Genomic DNA, 19,029 nt, shown 5'->3' with positions numbered 1-19,029 from the left:
TAGTCGAGCTAAAAAAAGATGCTGCGTACCAAGTTTAGTGTAAATCCATCAAGTAATTCATGAGAAGAACATGTTTAACTGTTTTTTTCTATTTTTGATAATGGCCACTAAAAATTTGGCAAAAACTAGATGACAATGTACTTAAGAGATGGCAAAGACTAGGTGACCATGCACGTTAGAGATGGCAAAGTTAAAGTGACAATATACTTTAGAGATGGCAAAGACAAGGTAACAATGTACTTTAGAGATGGCAAAGTTAAAGCGACAATATACTTTAGAGATGGCAAAGACAAGGTAACAATGTACTTTAGAGATGGCAAAGACAAGGTAACAATGTACTTTAGAGATGGCAAAGACAAGGTAACCATGTACTTTAGAGATGGCAAAGTTAAAGCGACAATATACTTTAGAGATGGCAAAGACAAGGTAACAATGTACTTTAGAGATGGCAAAGTTAAAGTGACAATATACTTTAGAGATGGCAAAGACATGGTAACAATGTACTTTAGAGATGGCAAAGTTAAAGTGACAATATACTTTAGAGATGGCAAAGACAAGGTAACAATGTACTTTAGAGATGGCAAAGTTAAAGCCACAATATACTTTAGAGATGGCAAAGACAAGGTAACAATGTACTTTAGAGATGGCAAAGACAAGGTAACAATGTACTTTAGAGATGGCAAAGTTAAAGCGACAATATACTTTAGAGATGGCAAAGACAAGGTAACAATGTACTTAAGAGATGGCAAAGACAAGGTAACAATGTACTTAAGAGATAGCAAAGACAAGGTGACTATGCACTTCAGAGATTGCAAAGACAAGGCAACAATGTACTTTAGAGATAGCAAAGACAAGGTGACTATGCACTTTAGAGATTGCAAAGACAAAGCAACAATGTGCTTCAGAGCTGGCAAAGACAAGGCAATGATGTGCTTTAGAGATGGCAAAGACAAGGTGATAATGTACTTAAGAGATGGCAAGCACACAGCGACAATGTACTTTTGAGATGGCACAGACAATGTGACAATGTACTTTAGAGATGGCAAGCACACATCAACTATGTACTTTAGAGATGGTAAAGACTAGGTGACTATACACTTCAGAGATGGCAAAGACAAGGTAACAATGTGCTTTAGAGCTGGCAAAGACAAGGTGACAATATACTTTAGAGGCTACAATGTACTTTCGAGATGGCAAAGACAAAGTGACAATGTGCTTTAGAGCTGGCAAAGACAAGGTGACAATGTGCTTTAGAGATGGCAAAGACAAGGTGACAATGTACTTTAGAGATGGCAAAGACAAGGCCATGATGTGTTTAAGAGATGGAAAGACTAGAAAAAAATGAACTTAGAGATGGCATAGACAAGGCGACAATGTACTTTAGAGATGGCAAAGGCAAGGTGAATAAAGTTGTGATGGCAAGCACACAGCGACAATGTACTTTCAAGATGGCAAAGCCTAGGTGACTAAAGTTGTGATGGCAAGCACACAGTGACAAAGTACTTTAGAGATGGCAAAGATAAGGTGACTAAAGTTGTGATGGCAAGCACAAAGCGACAATGCACTTTAGAGCTTGCAAAGACATGGTGACAATGTGCTTTAGAGCTGGCAAAGACAAGGTGACAATATACTTTAGAGATGGACAAGCACAAGGCTACAATGTGCTTTAGAGATGGCAAAGACAAGGTCACAATGTGTTTTAGAGATGGCAAAGACAAGGTGACAATATACTTCAGAGATGGCCAAGCACAAGATGACAATGTGTTTTAGAGATGGCAAAGACAAGGTCACAATGTGTTTAAAAGATGGAAAGACAAGAAGAAAATGAACTTAGAGATGGTATAAACAAGGTGGCACAAATGTAGTTTACAGGTGACATGGACAGGAGTGTTTCAGATGACAATGACATTATCACAAACTGTTTCAGAGATGTCACTGCACATACAATATTGACTACTGAAATTCTCTAATCTCACAATAAATATTGTAACAGTCTCAGGAAAAATGTGCAGCCTCGACCAGGACTCGAACCTCGGACCTTTGGCTTACCGTGCCAACGCTCTACCAATTGAACTACCGAGGCCACCTGATACGAGAAAAACTACACACCTTCCCTCTTATAGCGAGACAATGGCACTCCTGGCCAATGTCTGCCGCAGACTGTTAACCGAATTCAGATGCACACCCCAGCCAAACTGCTTCGCCCTGCATGGGCTCCAAGGGTGAGCATCCCGGACGAGCCCCTAAATGTAACAGTCTCGGGAAAAATGTGCAGCCTCGACCAGGACTCGAACCTCGTACCTTTGGCTTACCGTGCCAACGCTCTACCAATTGAGCTACCAAGGCCACCCGATACGAGAACCGCTACAATATCTTGACACAACTTACTGAGAAGTTCCATAAAATTAGTGATAACTGGAAAACTTATTTAAACTTAAGCAAGTTCTTCAAAATGAAAGAAGTTTTCATTCCACATACCTCAGTAGTAAAAGCAGGAGTAATATCCAAACATAATCCTAGTCAACCCATCTCATGCAATACAGTCAAATACAGGGTATCTTCTTAGTACTTATAACACAATTACTGCATACCTTGTCCTTTACTTTATTGCCCCAAGCAAACATTTTTATTCTGCTGATCATTATGTTGATATTATATGAGCATACACCTGTGAAATTATTGTAAATAATCTTTGTAATAATCTCTAACCTACCATAATAATCTTTAAAGCGAACTTAATGAAGTTTGACATTTCAAATTATCGAAATATGTCACGCATTTTCTAAATAGGTTATTTAATACTGAAGTATTTTTGGCCCATTTAAATTCCTGTATGGTCCAATTGTCCATTTCTCCCTCTGTCTTTATGATATTTTCCTTAAAACTGACTTCTTTGTTAAAGTATCAAAAGGCTACCTATGTGTCACAGGATGAGGAAAACATGCAGCCACACCTGGACTTGAACCTGGGGCCTCAGAATACCATTCTGATGCTCTACCGACTGAGCTAACTGGCCACCTACACATTTTCTCCCTATTTTTATATTCAAGTTCTATACTGTTACATATGCAACAGTTTCTACAACTGGCCCATACTCTTTAAAGGTAGATAATCAGATTTCACTCAATGATAATCAATTCGCTTGAAACTCAATGCCCTTGTTAGGTTTTCAGTGGAGGCATTCTTAAAACTTGATTTTCCTACCTTTTAGCGCAAGTATAAATCAGACATATATAATTTGCCTAAGGAAAGGACCTGTTCTATTTGTCAATGAATTGCACTAACAATTATATATTTTGCTGAAAATTGTTAGAACTACAAGTTTGTAAAATTATCATTACCTCCCTTTTACCTTCCTAGACAAATCGGAAATAAACAAATTTTAAAAGCTACACACAGTTTTAAACTTCACTTTTTTCAAATAAATGGAGATGTTAAACTAGAAATTTTATTGAAAAAGTACTTAGCTCTTTCACCCTAAGCCTGCTGGCAGCAAGTGATTCTGCCTTTGCGACCAGTGCACTGGCCAAGATCAGCCTGCACGGTTGGCAATGTTCGCTATTCAGCCAGTAAATTTTTAGTGAACTCCCCTTTGAATAATAAATGGTACTACCCAAACTAAATGATAGACCAGTCCATTTTAGAAATTCAGCAGGGTAAAGGCTAAATAGTTTCATACTAAAAAGTGAGGTGGTGGTTGAGTGTAATTAAATCTTTTCTAAAAACAATAAAATGTACATTTCTAACAGGGATCTAATAGCATGGTTTGGATCTTTTTGTTCCTAAAATAAATCCCTCAAGTGAAAAATGTAATGAACTGCTTGCTCCCTAAATGAGACTGACCAGTGATTTTCTTAGTTATTTTTTCAGCAGAATACTGGCTGTTTCCCCTAGCCAAGAATAGCTATATTTTCCCCTAAACTTGTTATATTTTCCCTTATAAAAGATGGTTATAATTTATAATATTCCTCTTAGAATTTGAAGAAAATGTTCTGTAATATGCATAGTGAATAATTTTCCGAATGTCTGCATTTACACATTTTTAACGTTGCTTGCACAACTGATTGTTTACGCACAACTGATTGTTTACTTCTCATCAGAATGCCCAACATTGGCATCAGTTCTGTGCCTCTAATGACTACGTTTCTAATACCGTGTTCAGACTACGTTTTTAATCCTACATTAACTTGGGTTTATTTTTTAAACTCGTTTGCATCCACACTATATGTGGTGTAAAACGTGAATTTTGTAAACGTCAAGTGGTTTCTGTAATGTAGAATTAAAACTACCTCGGGAGGTGGTTTTAATACTACATTAAAAAGTAATGCTACATTATTTTACAAATGTGAACGCAAATGTGGGTTATAACTGGTTTTACAATCCCAAATCCACAGATCTTACCTTTTGGCGGAAGAATATCATGTGTTTCTCTTTTGTATCAAACAATTGCTGCTGTGGCTGGCAAAAGTAATTGGAGTGTTGTTGAAACAAAAACATTAAATTGCGATATGGAGTCATGCTGATGCTCAAAATGGACAATAGGTGGAACGAACAGAAATTCTTAGATGAACACAGAAGTTTAAATATTGATGACCCCTTCTTGTTTCTGTTAGCCTCAATTCTTTGTAACCTTTCTTGCTTATTGCAAGATATTTGTTAACTTCCAACATTGCATGTAAATATTTAAACCACATTTCTTTGCCTAGTGTGGACGCAAACTAGATTATATTTTGATGGGTTTTGAATGTCAAATACCAATTATAGCCAATTAGTGCCTGATAAAAATAAAACTGTTCTGCTAGTGTGAACACGGTATAATTTGAATTTTCCCCTATCCAAATATATTTTCCCCTTCAAAAAAAGACACAGGTTACTTGTTTTAAAAAAATCCAAAATAATCACTGCCGACAAGTTTAATTAATTAATGTTGAAAAAGTTAGCATTCAGTGATCAGTCATCAGGTATTGTTTAGCAGTCAGTAACAACTCATTTGTACAGTAGGAGCTGTTCATATTATCTTGTTTGTTTTATTATATAACAAGGTGCTTTGTATTTACATATGGCATTTATTACCACAGGTCAACAAGTGTGTGCAACATATTATATTAGTTTGTGGTTTTGCAACAGATTGCATTCTCTCACCTTAAAGGCAGAGAGAAAAAACTTACACTTGACTTTATAAAGTTCTATCTGACCTCTAGATTTTGGCTAAAAATGATCTTTCTCTAAAACTTTGGTCATAGAATATGAGTTTTTGTTTCTAAATTATCTTATTAATAGGAGTTCCGCCATGGCAAAAATTTTTTTTCGCTGACTCCTTACCTGAATACTGCCACAGAGGATTATGTATTCAATGTGTTGACAAGAGCTGTCTATAAGACAGCACGCTTGTGACTTTTCTCAGTACTTAATTCTCAATTAGAGTTTTACCAGTAAAAACTTTAACCAAAAATTCTAAGTTATAAAGGGGCATAAATCTGTCAAAATTCTAGAGTTATGGGGACTGTTTTTCCTGGTGTAGACTTTGATAGTAAGTAACTATTTTAAGTTTCAAGTCAAAAGTTTTGATAGTAACAGAGATATTTGACTTTATCAAAAACTTTAACCAAACACTTCTAAGTTTAAAAGGGGCATAACTCTGTCAAAATTCAATCAGAATTATGGGGTTTGTTTCTCCTGGTGTAGACTTTGATAGTAAATAACTATTTTAAGTTTCAAGTCAATAGCTTTGATAGTAACAGAGATATTTGACTTTATCAAAAACTTTAACCAACAGTGACTGTGACGCAGGGGAGTGTGCAACAGCTCTACTTTTTCTTCGAAAAGTCAAGCTAATAATTAAGGCAGTTTACCTCCAGTAAAGCGTTACAAACGCTTTTCGATTTCCATTGTAAGAATTAGTAAAAACAACTAATTGTCATGTGTTTCCATAACATATAGTCTGTCAGTAATTAAATTTCAAAGCTTTCTTAAGAAATATAGCATTAATTTCTCCAGACAAAGTCATTCTTGAATTTGACCTTTGACCTCTAAGTGTGAACTTAAACTTAGACCAAGGGACCTGGTTCTTACGCAAGACACTCCATCTCATTATGGTGAACATTTGTGCCAAGTTACATCAAAATCCCTCCATGCATGAAGAAGAAATGCTCTAGACAAAGTCATTCTTAATTTGAGCTTTGACCTCTAAGTGTGACCTTGACCTTAGACTAAGGGACCTGGTTCTTGTGCACAACACTTCGTCTCATGATGGTGAACATTTGTGCCGAATTACATCAAAATCCCTCCATGCGTGAAGAAGAAATGCACTAGACAAAGTTTGTGGACACTGCCCACTTGACCACCCGCCCGCCAAAGGCATTCCCATAATACGTCCCCTCAAGAAAATATCATGCCCAAGTTGGGAGTCAAACCCGCGCCACCGCGGCAATAAATATATTTTGATATCAGTTAAACTAACTGATTCAACTAAATTCTAAGAGAAATGTCAGCTTGATATCTTATTTTTCAAGTCAATTAATGTTGATGAAATGTTTGAAAATTTACTATTATATAATTATTGCTCTACAGCAAGTCTCCTGTCAGAATGCATTATGTCATAAAGCTATAATACAAAGCTACTGGTGCTTATCTCTATGTACCAATTATGTAATACCGTATTTTGGTGTGTATAGGTCGCACTTTTTTTACTCATTTTGCTGTCTGAAAAAGTTCCTGCGACTTATACGACAGAACATTGACAGCAGATTTTTTTTTCGGGCAAATTTTCCGGCCGTAGCACTCATAAAATTAGGTGCATCTGTTACGAAAGAACAAAATGGCTAAATAGATAACGATTTCGGCGGCTTTTCAATGAATATCGGTTAAAATATATCGTAAATATTCAATTCAGACCATTAAAATTACGAATAACTATAATTCAATGCCGTACTTGCAATTTGAATTACGGTTGTTTCTACTTTCGTTTTACTGGACGCCATGACAGTTTACGGGGTTGGATAAAATCCAGACAGATCCGTACATCATTCTAAACATTGTTTATAATGAATATAAACTTAATAAAAACTTGAAAGATAAAATTTGAACTTTTATTTTTACATAAAAGAACCTAAAAACATACTTTATTTTTTTTTACTCAGAAATTAAAGGAATGCTGAAAATTTCTTAGTGTCGCAAGGTGTTATAATTGCTGTTCAAACATTTCACACTTTAACTTGCATAATTACAGAATGTCACACAATCAACTGCTGCCAATAAGTGTCAAAAAGCCAACTTTCTTTGATTTGAGATGTATGAGAAGTTTGAGTACCTGTGAAACAGATAGGTATTTAAAGATCGTATTTAGCATTTTGTGTCATACCTCTCAATATTGTCAAACTGCTTGTCAGATTGTCAAAATACTTCTCATATTGTCTCATATTGTCACACTGCCTCTCAGATTGTCAAAAATTTATAATACCTCTCAGATTGTCAAACTACCTCTCAGATTGTCACACGCTGCTACCATGGGTCACATCAGAAACGCCTTTACTGCGAAAGAAAAACTTCGGGTCGTCGCATATGCTGAAGCACATGGAAACAGAGCTGCTGGCTGGGACTTCGACGTCAACGAGAAGTCTGTGCGCGACTGACGAAAACAGAAGGAGCGTCTACAATCAATGCCAAAGACAAAGATGGCCAACAGGGGATATGGTCCAAAATTTCCCGAGATCGAGAGCGCTGTTCTGCAATGGGTCTCCGACAGAAGAATGCAAGGCATAGGCGTTTCAACCGTTGAGATCCGTCTGAAAGCTAGGCTCATCGCCAGGGATCAAGGTGTCACTACGTTCAAGGGCTCTGTGGAGTGGGGATACTCCTTTCTTCGTCGCAACAACCTGTCCATTCGCCGCCGAACGCTTAAGCACAGGAGCTCCCCAAGGATATGGACGAGAAACTGCTTGAATTCCAGCGCTACGTCAAAAAACAACGCAAGATGCACGACTTCGACCTGGGCCAGATTGGTAATGGCAACCAAACACCGTTAACGTTTGATTTACCGTACCATTTACCATTCTTTTAGTAATTCAGTCCGCGGCATCAACATGGCCACCGCCATAACTTTGCCGGTAATATTGCTGGGGAAAAATCCGAAATTTAACAGAGACTTATACGCTAAAGAACTTCATTTTTCTGACAATTTCCAGAGCAAAAATTAGGTGCGTATTATACATTACCGCGACCTATACGCACCAAAACACGGTAATTTGAAAAACATCTTTCTGCAGTCAAGGATGATATAAAACTATCATCAAATCAACTAGAACTGTCACAGGAGTGAAAAATTATACCACCACAATACCACCTTGCAACACTGAAGTACCCGTCTGTACTTTTTCCATGGAAAGCTTGGAAAAACAGCTTGGAAAAAAACCATGGAGTATTCGGACTCTTATTTTGAAAGATTTTGACCAAAGAAAAAAAATCAGGGAATAAAACCTCGGAAACCTTGGCGAAATAACCTCGTAAAATGCACATGCATGGAAACCTTGGAGTATTCGGACAACTTCCGTGGTACTTAACCGTGGATATTTTCCGCAGCAAAAAACCTTGGATTTTTTCCATGGATAGAAACCTCGGAAACCTTGGAGTATTCGGACAACTTCTGTGGTTTTAAACCTTGAATATTTTCCGTGGTAATAAACCTCGGAAACCTTGGAGTATTCAGACCAAATCCGTGGTACAAAACCTTGGATATTTTCCATGGTACAAAACCTCGGATATTTTCCATGGTAAAAAGGCCTGGAACTCTTGCAGTTCTCCGTGTTTTTTTTCCGTGGTCCATAAACGAAAACCACGGAAATCCTTGTAAAATATCCAAGGTTCTAAAAACTGAGAAGCATATAAAATGTTCTCAGTTTAAAAAAACCACGGAAACCTTGGAAAATTTCCCAGGTTGAAATTTTCTTTGAATTTTTAGTAGAGAAGTCTGAAAATTAATTTGAATTTAAATTCAGATACCCAGGGGAACATGCAGTTGAAAATCGGCATGGAATTCTTTGAAAATTCATTGGAAATCATTGCAGTAAAGTTCAAGGAATTTCTAAGCATTCTTTGCAAAAGTTTGATGGAAAACCATTGGAAAACATTGCTAGTATTGACACAAATTTCCAGTGAATTCCATTGAGATTTGTTATGAAAATCCAAACAATTTCAAAGAATTGCAACCTAGAAAAAGATTGAAAATCTCTGGCATTTCTGAATTAGGCCTGGCACTAAGGAAAAGTGGAAAGAAAAAAAAAAGAAATATTATTACAAAATTATTTTAATAAAATATTGAGACAGGTCTGGGTTTCAAAAACACAAAAAGTATAAAATTCAAAGGGGAATAACACATCTGCCAGCAGCTTTTACATCTGTGGTTTAGAAAAATAAAAATTTACTTAGCTTAAACTTGAAAATTAAACTAAAACATATATTAAATATCAAAATAATTTGATAGAAAATTTTTTGAGTATTGTAGGCTCAATACAAGGTGGCATCAGAATGTCTCTTTGCTTTTCCAAAACCATCACCAGTGTCAGGAACTTCATTCCAGCCATTTCTGAAAATGATATAACATAATTATAGAAACAAATTATATTAGTAATTGGGATTAAGATATAATTTTAGGTAATACAGTATTCGTAACCTAGTATAGTAGTATGTAAAATGACAACTCTAAAGCCAGTTTTCATTTGTAGTTACCATTTAAACATTCTACATGTATCAAAACCATTTATTTATTTATTTATTGGACACTGAAAAGAAAATATTGAGAGCACCGCCTGTGGGTACTATCCCTCATCTGTGTAAGTGCTTGACCATACAATAATGCAAGTTTATTTTTTAATCAGACAAGCTTAAAAAGAAATTTTAGAATTTAGAACTGACAAAAAAATAATGTTATAAAATGTTGGTGTAATGATCAACCTGTTAGTGTGATGTTAATACCAACAAAATAAATAATTGATCAACCTTTTATAGTAATTGTATAGTATAAGACAGTTTGCAAATTTTAACTTACAAATTATAGTTGAAATATTCTGTAATTTATGCTTGATCCTTGATGGAATTTCTGTCTGTGATCTCATATCATCCTGTAGTATAGTCACTGAAGCCATCTGATTTCTCTGACTACATCAATTCATACATAGGCATACTTCAAATAACTAGATATTCACACTTTCATCTGAAAATGTTTAGTCAGAGGTTCAAAGTGATTTTACTAACATATTTGTACTTATTACAAGTAATTAATTATTGAAAACTGCAACAATTAAGAATGCATAAACTGTTTTCTCAGAAGCAGTATAAATTATCATTCAGTCATATACCTGAAAAAGTTACCTGTAACCAGGTGAAAGTTCAGTTTACTAAGATTGATAAAGTTCCTGCCTCAGTCTGTTTATTCTAGACCTGTGACATATAGCTTTAAAATTTAAATTTTACATTAGAAAGTTTGATGTTCTTACCTGATATCTCTCTAAAAGCATTTTAGAGTTTCAAGTTAGCTCTATTCCATTTGCCTCCAACAACATGAACAAAGAACTTCCTGTTTACATTCAAATTTTTGTATTCATGAGCCATTTTCTTTGGTACAATATAGTTACTGAAGGGAATATATAGAATGTTCTTAAAATATATAAGTACACAGTTCATGAGGAAATTTGACCATTTATTTGCTCACAGCATTTGCAAAGACCACATTAAAAAAAAAAAAAAAAAAAAAGAAGTAAAAATATTGGGATTATTTTTTGGGGTACAGGTGTAAAATGGCTTCAGAAGCCTGTATTTTCATTGGTCCTTATCTTGATCAGATAAGCTGTATCTATCATTTGTATACATTGAACAGCAGTATATTAATTGGCTGTAAAAGCAAGATAATTAATCACTGCCAATCATCAAAAGAATAGACTTATTCAGTTATGATGATGTAACATATTAAAAGCATAATATCATTTACAATTCATTGTACTTATGACATGTCTTTTAATGCCTATTATCAGGTGCTGTTGTTTGAGGTGTTCAATATCCAAAAAATAAATAGCTTCAGTATAAAAAGGACCTTAATAATTTTCATTGATATATCTTGTTACATTAATTATAAATAAAATGATAGAATTCTAATTTACATCCTTTAATACACAAAATGTAAACATTGACATAAATTTTAATTAGTTAGATTCCTTGTTTCTTTTCAGTTAATTTGAATACCTAAGTATAAAATAAAATTAAAAAAAAAAAAAATAATCCAAACAAATCTTGAGATTTTCAAAATGAATGAATTCTTTGCTGCAATTTAATATTATTTTAAGTGGTCTTTGTTTACAGATTGTCTCTCTAAACTGGTTAAATAATTCATTGACTGGTTAAATAATTCATTAATAATGGTCTGACTGGAGAAAAAAATTATGGTCTTTTCAGACAGGTTTTGTAAAAGTGGTCTTTGTTTACAGGTGGTCTTTTAACACAGGTTTTGACTGTATTCACAATTTCCATAATTGTGAAAATTGAGGGTTGGCTTAAATAATAATTATGTATGAATATATGCATGTGCAAATAATGCATTATAAATGAGAATATATAGAACAGGATTTTCATATTCACAAAATTTCAATCTTGAAAGGGTATCTGATTTTACAGTATTTGAATGAATATTCTTTTGAATGAATAGCTGCATAAATATTGCACTCCATGGTTAAAATATGTCTAAAATATCTAGCTAATATTCTAGCTATCAGTGTGGACTTAGTCTAAATTTTGCACGGAAACATTCCGTACCCTTTTTCCGTGCCAAACTTTGACTAAGTCGAAATTCTTTGTGCTAAAATTTTCCTAAGTGTGAGTTTCCGTGCTTAATTTTTTCTAAGTGTTAGAATTTCTTCATCTTAAATTTTCTAAGTGTCAGATTCCAAGGTTTTTTCCCAAGCTTTTTCAGTTTTCCGTGGAGTTTTGATGGCATTGCCAAGGATTTTTTCCAAGAATAGTAAGAAAGTACACGGAAAATAGCAACCACGGCAAAAATCCATGTAAATCTTACATGAAAACCTTGAAATTCCATGGAAGTTTTATTATTTCCCATGGTTTTTTCAACAAGACCATGGAATAAGTACAGACGGGTATGGCAACCACAAAAAGAAATGGCCCAAAAAGGTGCAATTTAAGTTAGTGAAAAAACTGAGTGTTTGCGAAAGAGCCTAGTGTTATAATTAGACAATGATTTCAGTTATACAGTTGTGATTTGTTTTGTCAACCCTTTCATTCGTCTGGAAACCATTAGTTTGGCAAATTTTAAGGGCCATTATATGTAAACTACGTCAAAAATGGTGTTTTGTAGGCAAAGTTGAACTTGACCTGTATTTTATGATGTTACACCTGTGTACCAAAATTTATTTAAATTTGTCAAGCCTTGTGCTGAAACCATGAAAACCAACGGACCGACAGACCGACAAGCTCACTCCTATAATAAGTCTTGGTATGCGACTGGGGGTTGAATCAGTGACCTTCCGCACTGGAGGCGGATGCTCTACCATTAGACAAAGTTACTTCACTGAAAGTGGAATCCTGTGCCATGATAGCTCAGTGGTAGAGTGTTTGCCTCCAGATCGAGAGCTCTGGAGTTTGAGCCCCACTGGAGAGAGAGAAAGAGACTGAAATTGATATAAATATAAAATTCCTATCGTAATATTGTTCAGCCCAGGCGGACTAAATGAACAAGGTACATGGTTAAGTTTAAAATGTAATAAACCATGAAACATTAACTGTCATAAGCAGACAATGCATGTACTGGCGGATATGCCCTTCCATACCCTAAAAGCAAGCCAGATATGCCCTTCCATACCCTAAAAGCAAGCCAATAATCCCCTTGCATACCCTAAAAGCAAGCCAATAATCCCCTTCCATATCCTAAAAGCAAGCCAGATATGCCCTTCCATACTCTAAAAGCAAGCCAATAATCCCCTTCCATACCCTAAAAGCAAGCCAATAATCCCCTTCCATACCCTAAAAGCAAGCCAGATATGCCCTTCCATACCCTAAAAGTAAGCCAGATATTCCCTTCCATACCCTAAAAGCAAGCCAGATATTCCCTTCCACACCCTAAAAGCAAGCCAATTCCCTTCCATACCCTAAAAGCAAGCCAGATATCTCCTTCCATACCCTAAAAGCAAGCCAGATATTCCCTTCCATACCCTAAAAGCAAGCCAGATATTCCCTTCCATACCCTAAAAGCAAGCCAATAATCCCCTTCCATACCCTAAAAGCAAGCCAGATATTCCCTTCCATACCCTAAAAGCAAGCCAATAATCCCCTTCCATACCCTAAAAGCAAGCCAGATATTCCCTTCCATACCCTAAAAGCAAGCCAGATATTCCCTTCCATACCCTAAAAGCAAGCCAATAATCCCCTTCCATACCCTAAAAGCAAGCTGCTACAATTTTTGTCTACATTAGTACGCATGTCAGTAGTGAGTAAACTATAAATTTTTATCAAATAAGAACTTTTTTCTAAATAAACTTTTGTTTCACCACTACAACTTAACAGATGTTTAAGCACTGTCATCTACAACTAGCAGATTTCCATTAAACAAACGGGAGAAAAATTAGAAAGGTCTACAACCTGCAGATTTCCATTAAACAAACAGGGGAGAAATTAGAAAGGTCTACATCCTGCAGATTTCCATTAAACAAACAGCTTTTGTTTCACCAATACACTTAACAGATGTTTAAGCACTGTCATCTACAACCAGCAGATTTCCATTAAACAAACAGGGGAGAAAAATTAGAAAGGTCTACAACCTGCAGATTTCCATTAAACAAACAGGGGAGAAATTAGAAAGGTCTACAACCTGCAGATTTCCATTGAACAAACAGGGGAGAAATTAGAAAGGTCTACAACCTGCAGATTTCCATTGAACAAACAGGGGGGAAATTAGATAGGTCTACAACCTGCAGATTTCCATTGAACAAACAGGGGAGAAATTAGAAAGGTATACAACCTGCAGATTTCCACTGAACAAACAGGGGAGAAATTAGAAAGGTCTACAACCTGCAGATTTCCATTAAACAAACAGGGGGAAATTAGAAAGGTCTACAACCTGCAGATTTCCATTAAACAGTGGGGAAATTAGATAGGTCTACAACCTGCAGATTTCCATTGAACAAACAGGGGGGAAATAAGAAAGGTCTACAACCTGCAGATTTCCATTAAACAAACAGGGGGGGAATTAGATAGGTCTACAACCTGCAGCAGATTTCCATTAAACAAACAGGGGGAAATTAGATAGGTCTACAACCTGCAGATTTCCCTTGAACAAACAGGGGGGAAATTAGAAAGGTCTACAACCTGCAGATTTCCATTAAACAAACAGTGGGGAAATTAGATAGGTCTACAACCTGCAGATTTCCGTTGAACAAACAGGGGGGAAATTAGATAGGTCTACAACGGGAACCTGCAGATTTCCATTGAACAAACAGGGGGGAAATTAGATAGGTCTACAACATGCATATTTCCATTAAACAAACAGGGGGGAAATTAGATAGGTCTACAACCTGCAGATTTCCATTGAAAAAACAGGGGAGAAATTAGAAAGGTCTACAACCTTTAGATTTCCATTTAACAAACAGAAAAGTTATTTCAAAGGTCTAATCTATAACCTCATTATTTCATCTAAGCTTGCTTGGATCTGTTAAATCCATCCTTTAAATTCCTGATGATTTAGCTGATTAAGATAACTGAAATGGCCCATTTGAAACAGGCCAGAATTTCTCTCCCAATTTCACATAGAATCTATACACAGTTTTTTTCCCAGTACATGTTAGATGCCATTCAAGTATTCTGCAAATATTTTCAATGTAACCGCTTTTCATTTGTGCAACTAAATGTAAAATTCTCTATTAACATTTTATTTTAGTTCAAAAGTTATTTAATAATGATCAATTCATTTTAGTATCAAGAAATGACCAAACAAGAGTGCCAGACTGTCACAAAATACACACGTCTAAATATTCAGTTACGGACAAGGCAAAATTGCAGTTTTTCGAGTAATTCAAGGGCCATAATCCAAGAGTGCCTGTGGCGATTTGGTTGATTAACGAACTTGAGATATTATGCCCACATACATTGTTAGCAGTGAAAATTCTTTTTTCAATGTATGATTTTGATTAAATGTTTTATTTCTATGATCTCTGGTCAGAAACAGTTAAAATTTTAACTAAATTCATTAACTTAAAATCAGAACCTTTTATGTTCTCTGGTCTATAAAGTTCACATATATGTATATATAACTGAAATATCATTCATAAAAAAGGCCTCATTTGCACATCTGGGTAAAGTGCAACATTGACCTTCTGCTAGAATCATATTGTGTGCAAATTAAATGCACATTATCAGATTAAGAAAATAATACCTCTTTCTGTTCAACTTCTTTGTTTTTTAAAAAAATAACATCCAAGTATCAACACTGTATAGTATAAATTAAGGTAAGTGTAAGATTATAATATATTATCCCTTTAGTTGAGAGATCATAAAAATTTCAACAGGGAGAAACCTGTCTAACTGTACTGAGTTTTTGCAGACAATTTTTGATGTAATCTTCACATTATGAATGTCTGTAGTCTGCAGGTATTTTCCAGGTAATCATACATACAGTAGCTACAGTCTAACCTCACAAAAACCATCAATATTGGCTATCACATATACAACTCCAATGGCTTGCATTCAAATTGCACAATAAAGTCTTAACAATATCTACTTACAAATATTGATGGTGAATGTCTTTCAGCTGTGGTAACTTTTAACATGCTTCAAACCCTATCTAATTACCTCATACACCCTCAGTATGGCCATACTTATAAACCCACCTAATACACCTCTGTATGTCCACTCTTAAAACCCCATCTAATACATCCTCTGTATGTCCACTCTTAAAACCCCATCTAATACATCCTCTGTATGTGTGCTCTTAAAACCCCATCTAATACATCCTCTGTATGTGTGCTCTTAAAACCCCACCTAATACATCCTCTGTATGTCCACTCTTAAAACCCCATCTAATACATCCTCTGTATGCGTGCTCTTAAAACCCCATCTAATACATCCTCTGTATGTCCACTCTTAAAACCCCATCTAATACATCCTCTGTATGTCCACTCTTAAAACCCCATTTAATACATCCTCTGTATGTCCACTCTTAAAACCCCACGTAATACATCCTCCATATGTTTATGAGTAAAACCCCACCTAATAAATCCTCTGTATGTTTATGATTTAAACCCCACCTAATACATCCTCTGTTGGTTTATGCTTAAAACCCTACCTAATATATATACATCCTCTGTATGTTTATGATTTAAACCCCATCTAATACATCCTCTGTATGTTTATGACTGAAATACTGTTGAAAAACAGCGTTAAACCGGCCAAAACAAACAAACAACAAGGAGCTGCGTTCAATAAACGCTTGATGCCCCCGGTGGCATCCTTGTCGATAGATTTTGCACCCAAGTCCAAAACAAGGTCAAGGTCAAACTGAGGTCAGGTGATGTATGAAGATGAGGAATGGTCACAGTTTACATCTGTATTAGTATCAATTCATTCTTGTAAGGGGTATTGATGCTAGACGAAACGGTCCCATTTGGTTAACCAAGAGATGGCCAATATAAAGCAACCTAAGTCCAAAATGAGGTCAAGGTCAAACTGAGGTCAGGTGATGTCTGAAACTGAGGAATGGTTACAGGTTACATCTGCATTAGTATCAAGTAATTCTAGTAAGGGGTATTGATGCTAGACGGAATGGTCCCATTTGGTTAACCTTGTACGGACGGACGGACGAACGGACAGGACGATCACTATATGCCTCCTGCATCAGTAGATGCCGGAGGCATAAAAACCCTACCTAATACATCCTCTGTTGGTTTATGATTAAATCCCAACCTAATATAATATATATACATCCTCTGTATGTTTATGATTTAAACCCCACCTAATACATCCTCCGTATGTTTATGATTTAAACCCCTCCTAAAACACTCTGTATGTTTATGATTTACACCCCTCCTAATACATCCTCTGTATGATTATAATTTAAACCCCACCTAATACATCCTCCGTATATTTATGATTTAAACCCCTCTTAATACATCCTCCGTATGTTTATGATTAAAACCCCACCTAATACATCCTCTGTATGTTTATGATTTAAACCCTTCCTAATACATCCTCCATATGTTTATGATTAAAACATCACCTAATACATCCTCTATATATTTATGAGTAAAACCCCATCTAATAAATCCTCTGTATGTTTATGATTTAAACCCCAGCTAATACATCCTCTTTTGGTTTATGATTTACTGGTAAACCCCACCTAATACATCCTCCATATGATTAACCTCCTAATACATCCTCCGTATGATTATGATTAAAACCCCTCCTAATACATCCTATGTATGTTTATGATTTAAACCCCACCTAATACATCCTCCATATGTTTATGATTTAAACCCCACCTAATACATCCTCCATATGATTAACCTCCTAATACATCCTCTGTATGATTATGATTAAAATCCCTTCTAATACATCCTCCGTATGATTATGATTAAAACCCCTCCTAATACATCCTCTGTATATTTATGATTTAAACCCCTCCTAATACATCCTCCGTATGATTATGATTAAAACCCCTCCTAATACATCCTCCGTATATTTATGATTTAAACCCCTCCTCATACATCCTCTGTATGTTTATGATTAAAACCCCTCCTAATACATCCTCTGTATGTTTAGTATTAAAACATCACCTAAAACATCCTCTGTATGTTTATGATTTAAACCCCACCTAATACATTCTCTGTATGTTTATGATTTAAACCCTTCCTAATACATCCTCCGTATGTTCCATTTTAAAACCTCACCTTATACATCCTCTGTATGTTTATGATTAAAACCCTTCCTAATACATCCTCTGTATGTTTATGATTAAAACCCCTCCTAATACATCCTCTGTATGTTTATGATTAACATCACCAAATACATCCTCTGTATGTTTATGATTAAAACATCACCTAAAACATCCTCTGTATGTTTATGATTAAAACATCACCTAATACATTCTCTGTATGTTTATGATTAAAACCCCTCCTAATACATCCTCTGTATGTTTATGATTAAAACATCACCTAATACATCCTCTGTATGTTTATGAGTAAAACATCACCTAATACATCCTCTGTATGTTTATGATTAAAACATCACCTAAAACATCCTCTGTATGTTTATGATTAAAACATCACCTAATACATTCTCTGTATGTTTATGATTAAAACCACTCCTAATACATCCTCTGTATGTTTATGATTAAAACATCACCTAATACATCCTCTGTATGTTTATGATTAAAACATCACCTAATACATCCTCTGTATGTTTATGAGTAAAACATCACCTAAAACATCCTCTGTATGTTTATGATTAAAACATCACCTAATACATTCTCTGTATGTTTATGATTAAAACCCCTCCTAATACATCCTCTGTATGTTTATGATTAAAACATCACCTAATACATCCTCTGTATGTTTATGAGTAAAACATCACCTAAAACATCCTCTGTATGTTTATGATTAAAACCCCTCCTAATACATTCTCTGTATGTTTATGATTAACATCACCTAATACATCATCTGTATGTTTATGATTAAAACATCACCTAATACATCCTCCATATGTTTATGAGTAAAACATCACCTAATACATCCTCTGTATGTTTATGATTAAAACATCACCTAATACATTCTTTGTATGTTTATGATTAAAACCCCTCCTAATACATCCTCTGTATGTTTCTGATTAAAACATCACCTAATACATCCTCTGTATGTCCATGATGGAGTGATTCAAGAAAAACTAGAAAATGCTTTTGTAAAAAAGCGCATGTCTCCCCAAATGCAAAGTCCTATAGGCAAGAAGTCAATAGGGGTCAGGAGCGAAAGTCAAAGAGACACTGATGGT

The 19,029-nt window shown here is 35.3% G+C and overlaps 1 protein-coding gene across 7 annotated transcripts in view; it reads right to left on the bottom strand.

Moving 5' to 3' along the window:
- LOC123527391 (kazrin-like) overlaps positions 1 to 19,029 on the bottom strand; it is a 104,001-nt gene that overhangs the window by 58,056 nt on the left and 26,916 nt on the right. The window contains exon 1 of one of the 7 annotated variants that reach the window (XM_045306806.2): positions 2,479 to 2,604. The exons of the other annotated variants lie outside the window; for them this stretch is intronic. The gene's annotated coding sequence lies outside the window, so the exon portion shown is untranslated. Of the gene's footprint in view, positions 1 to 2,478; positions 2,605 to 19,029 lie in introns of those variants that run through there. 7 annotated transcript variants of the gene reach the window in all.

The sequence above is a fragment of the Mercenaria mercenaria genome, chromosome 14 (genome assembly GCF_021730395.1).
Source record: "Mercenaria mercenaria strain notata chromosome 14, MADL_Memer_1, whole genome shotgun sequence".
Classification (NCBI taxonomy): Eukaryota; Metazoa; Mollusca; class Bivalvia; order Venerida; family Veneridae; genus Mercenaria; species Mercenaria mercenaria.
Note: the sequence above shows the minus strand (reverse complement) of the source record. Positions and strands in the feature narration are given on the sequence as shown.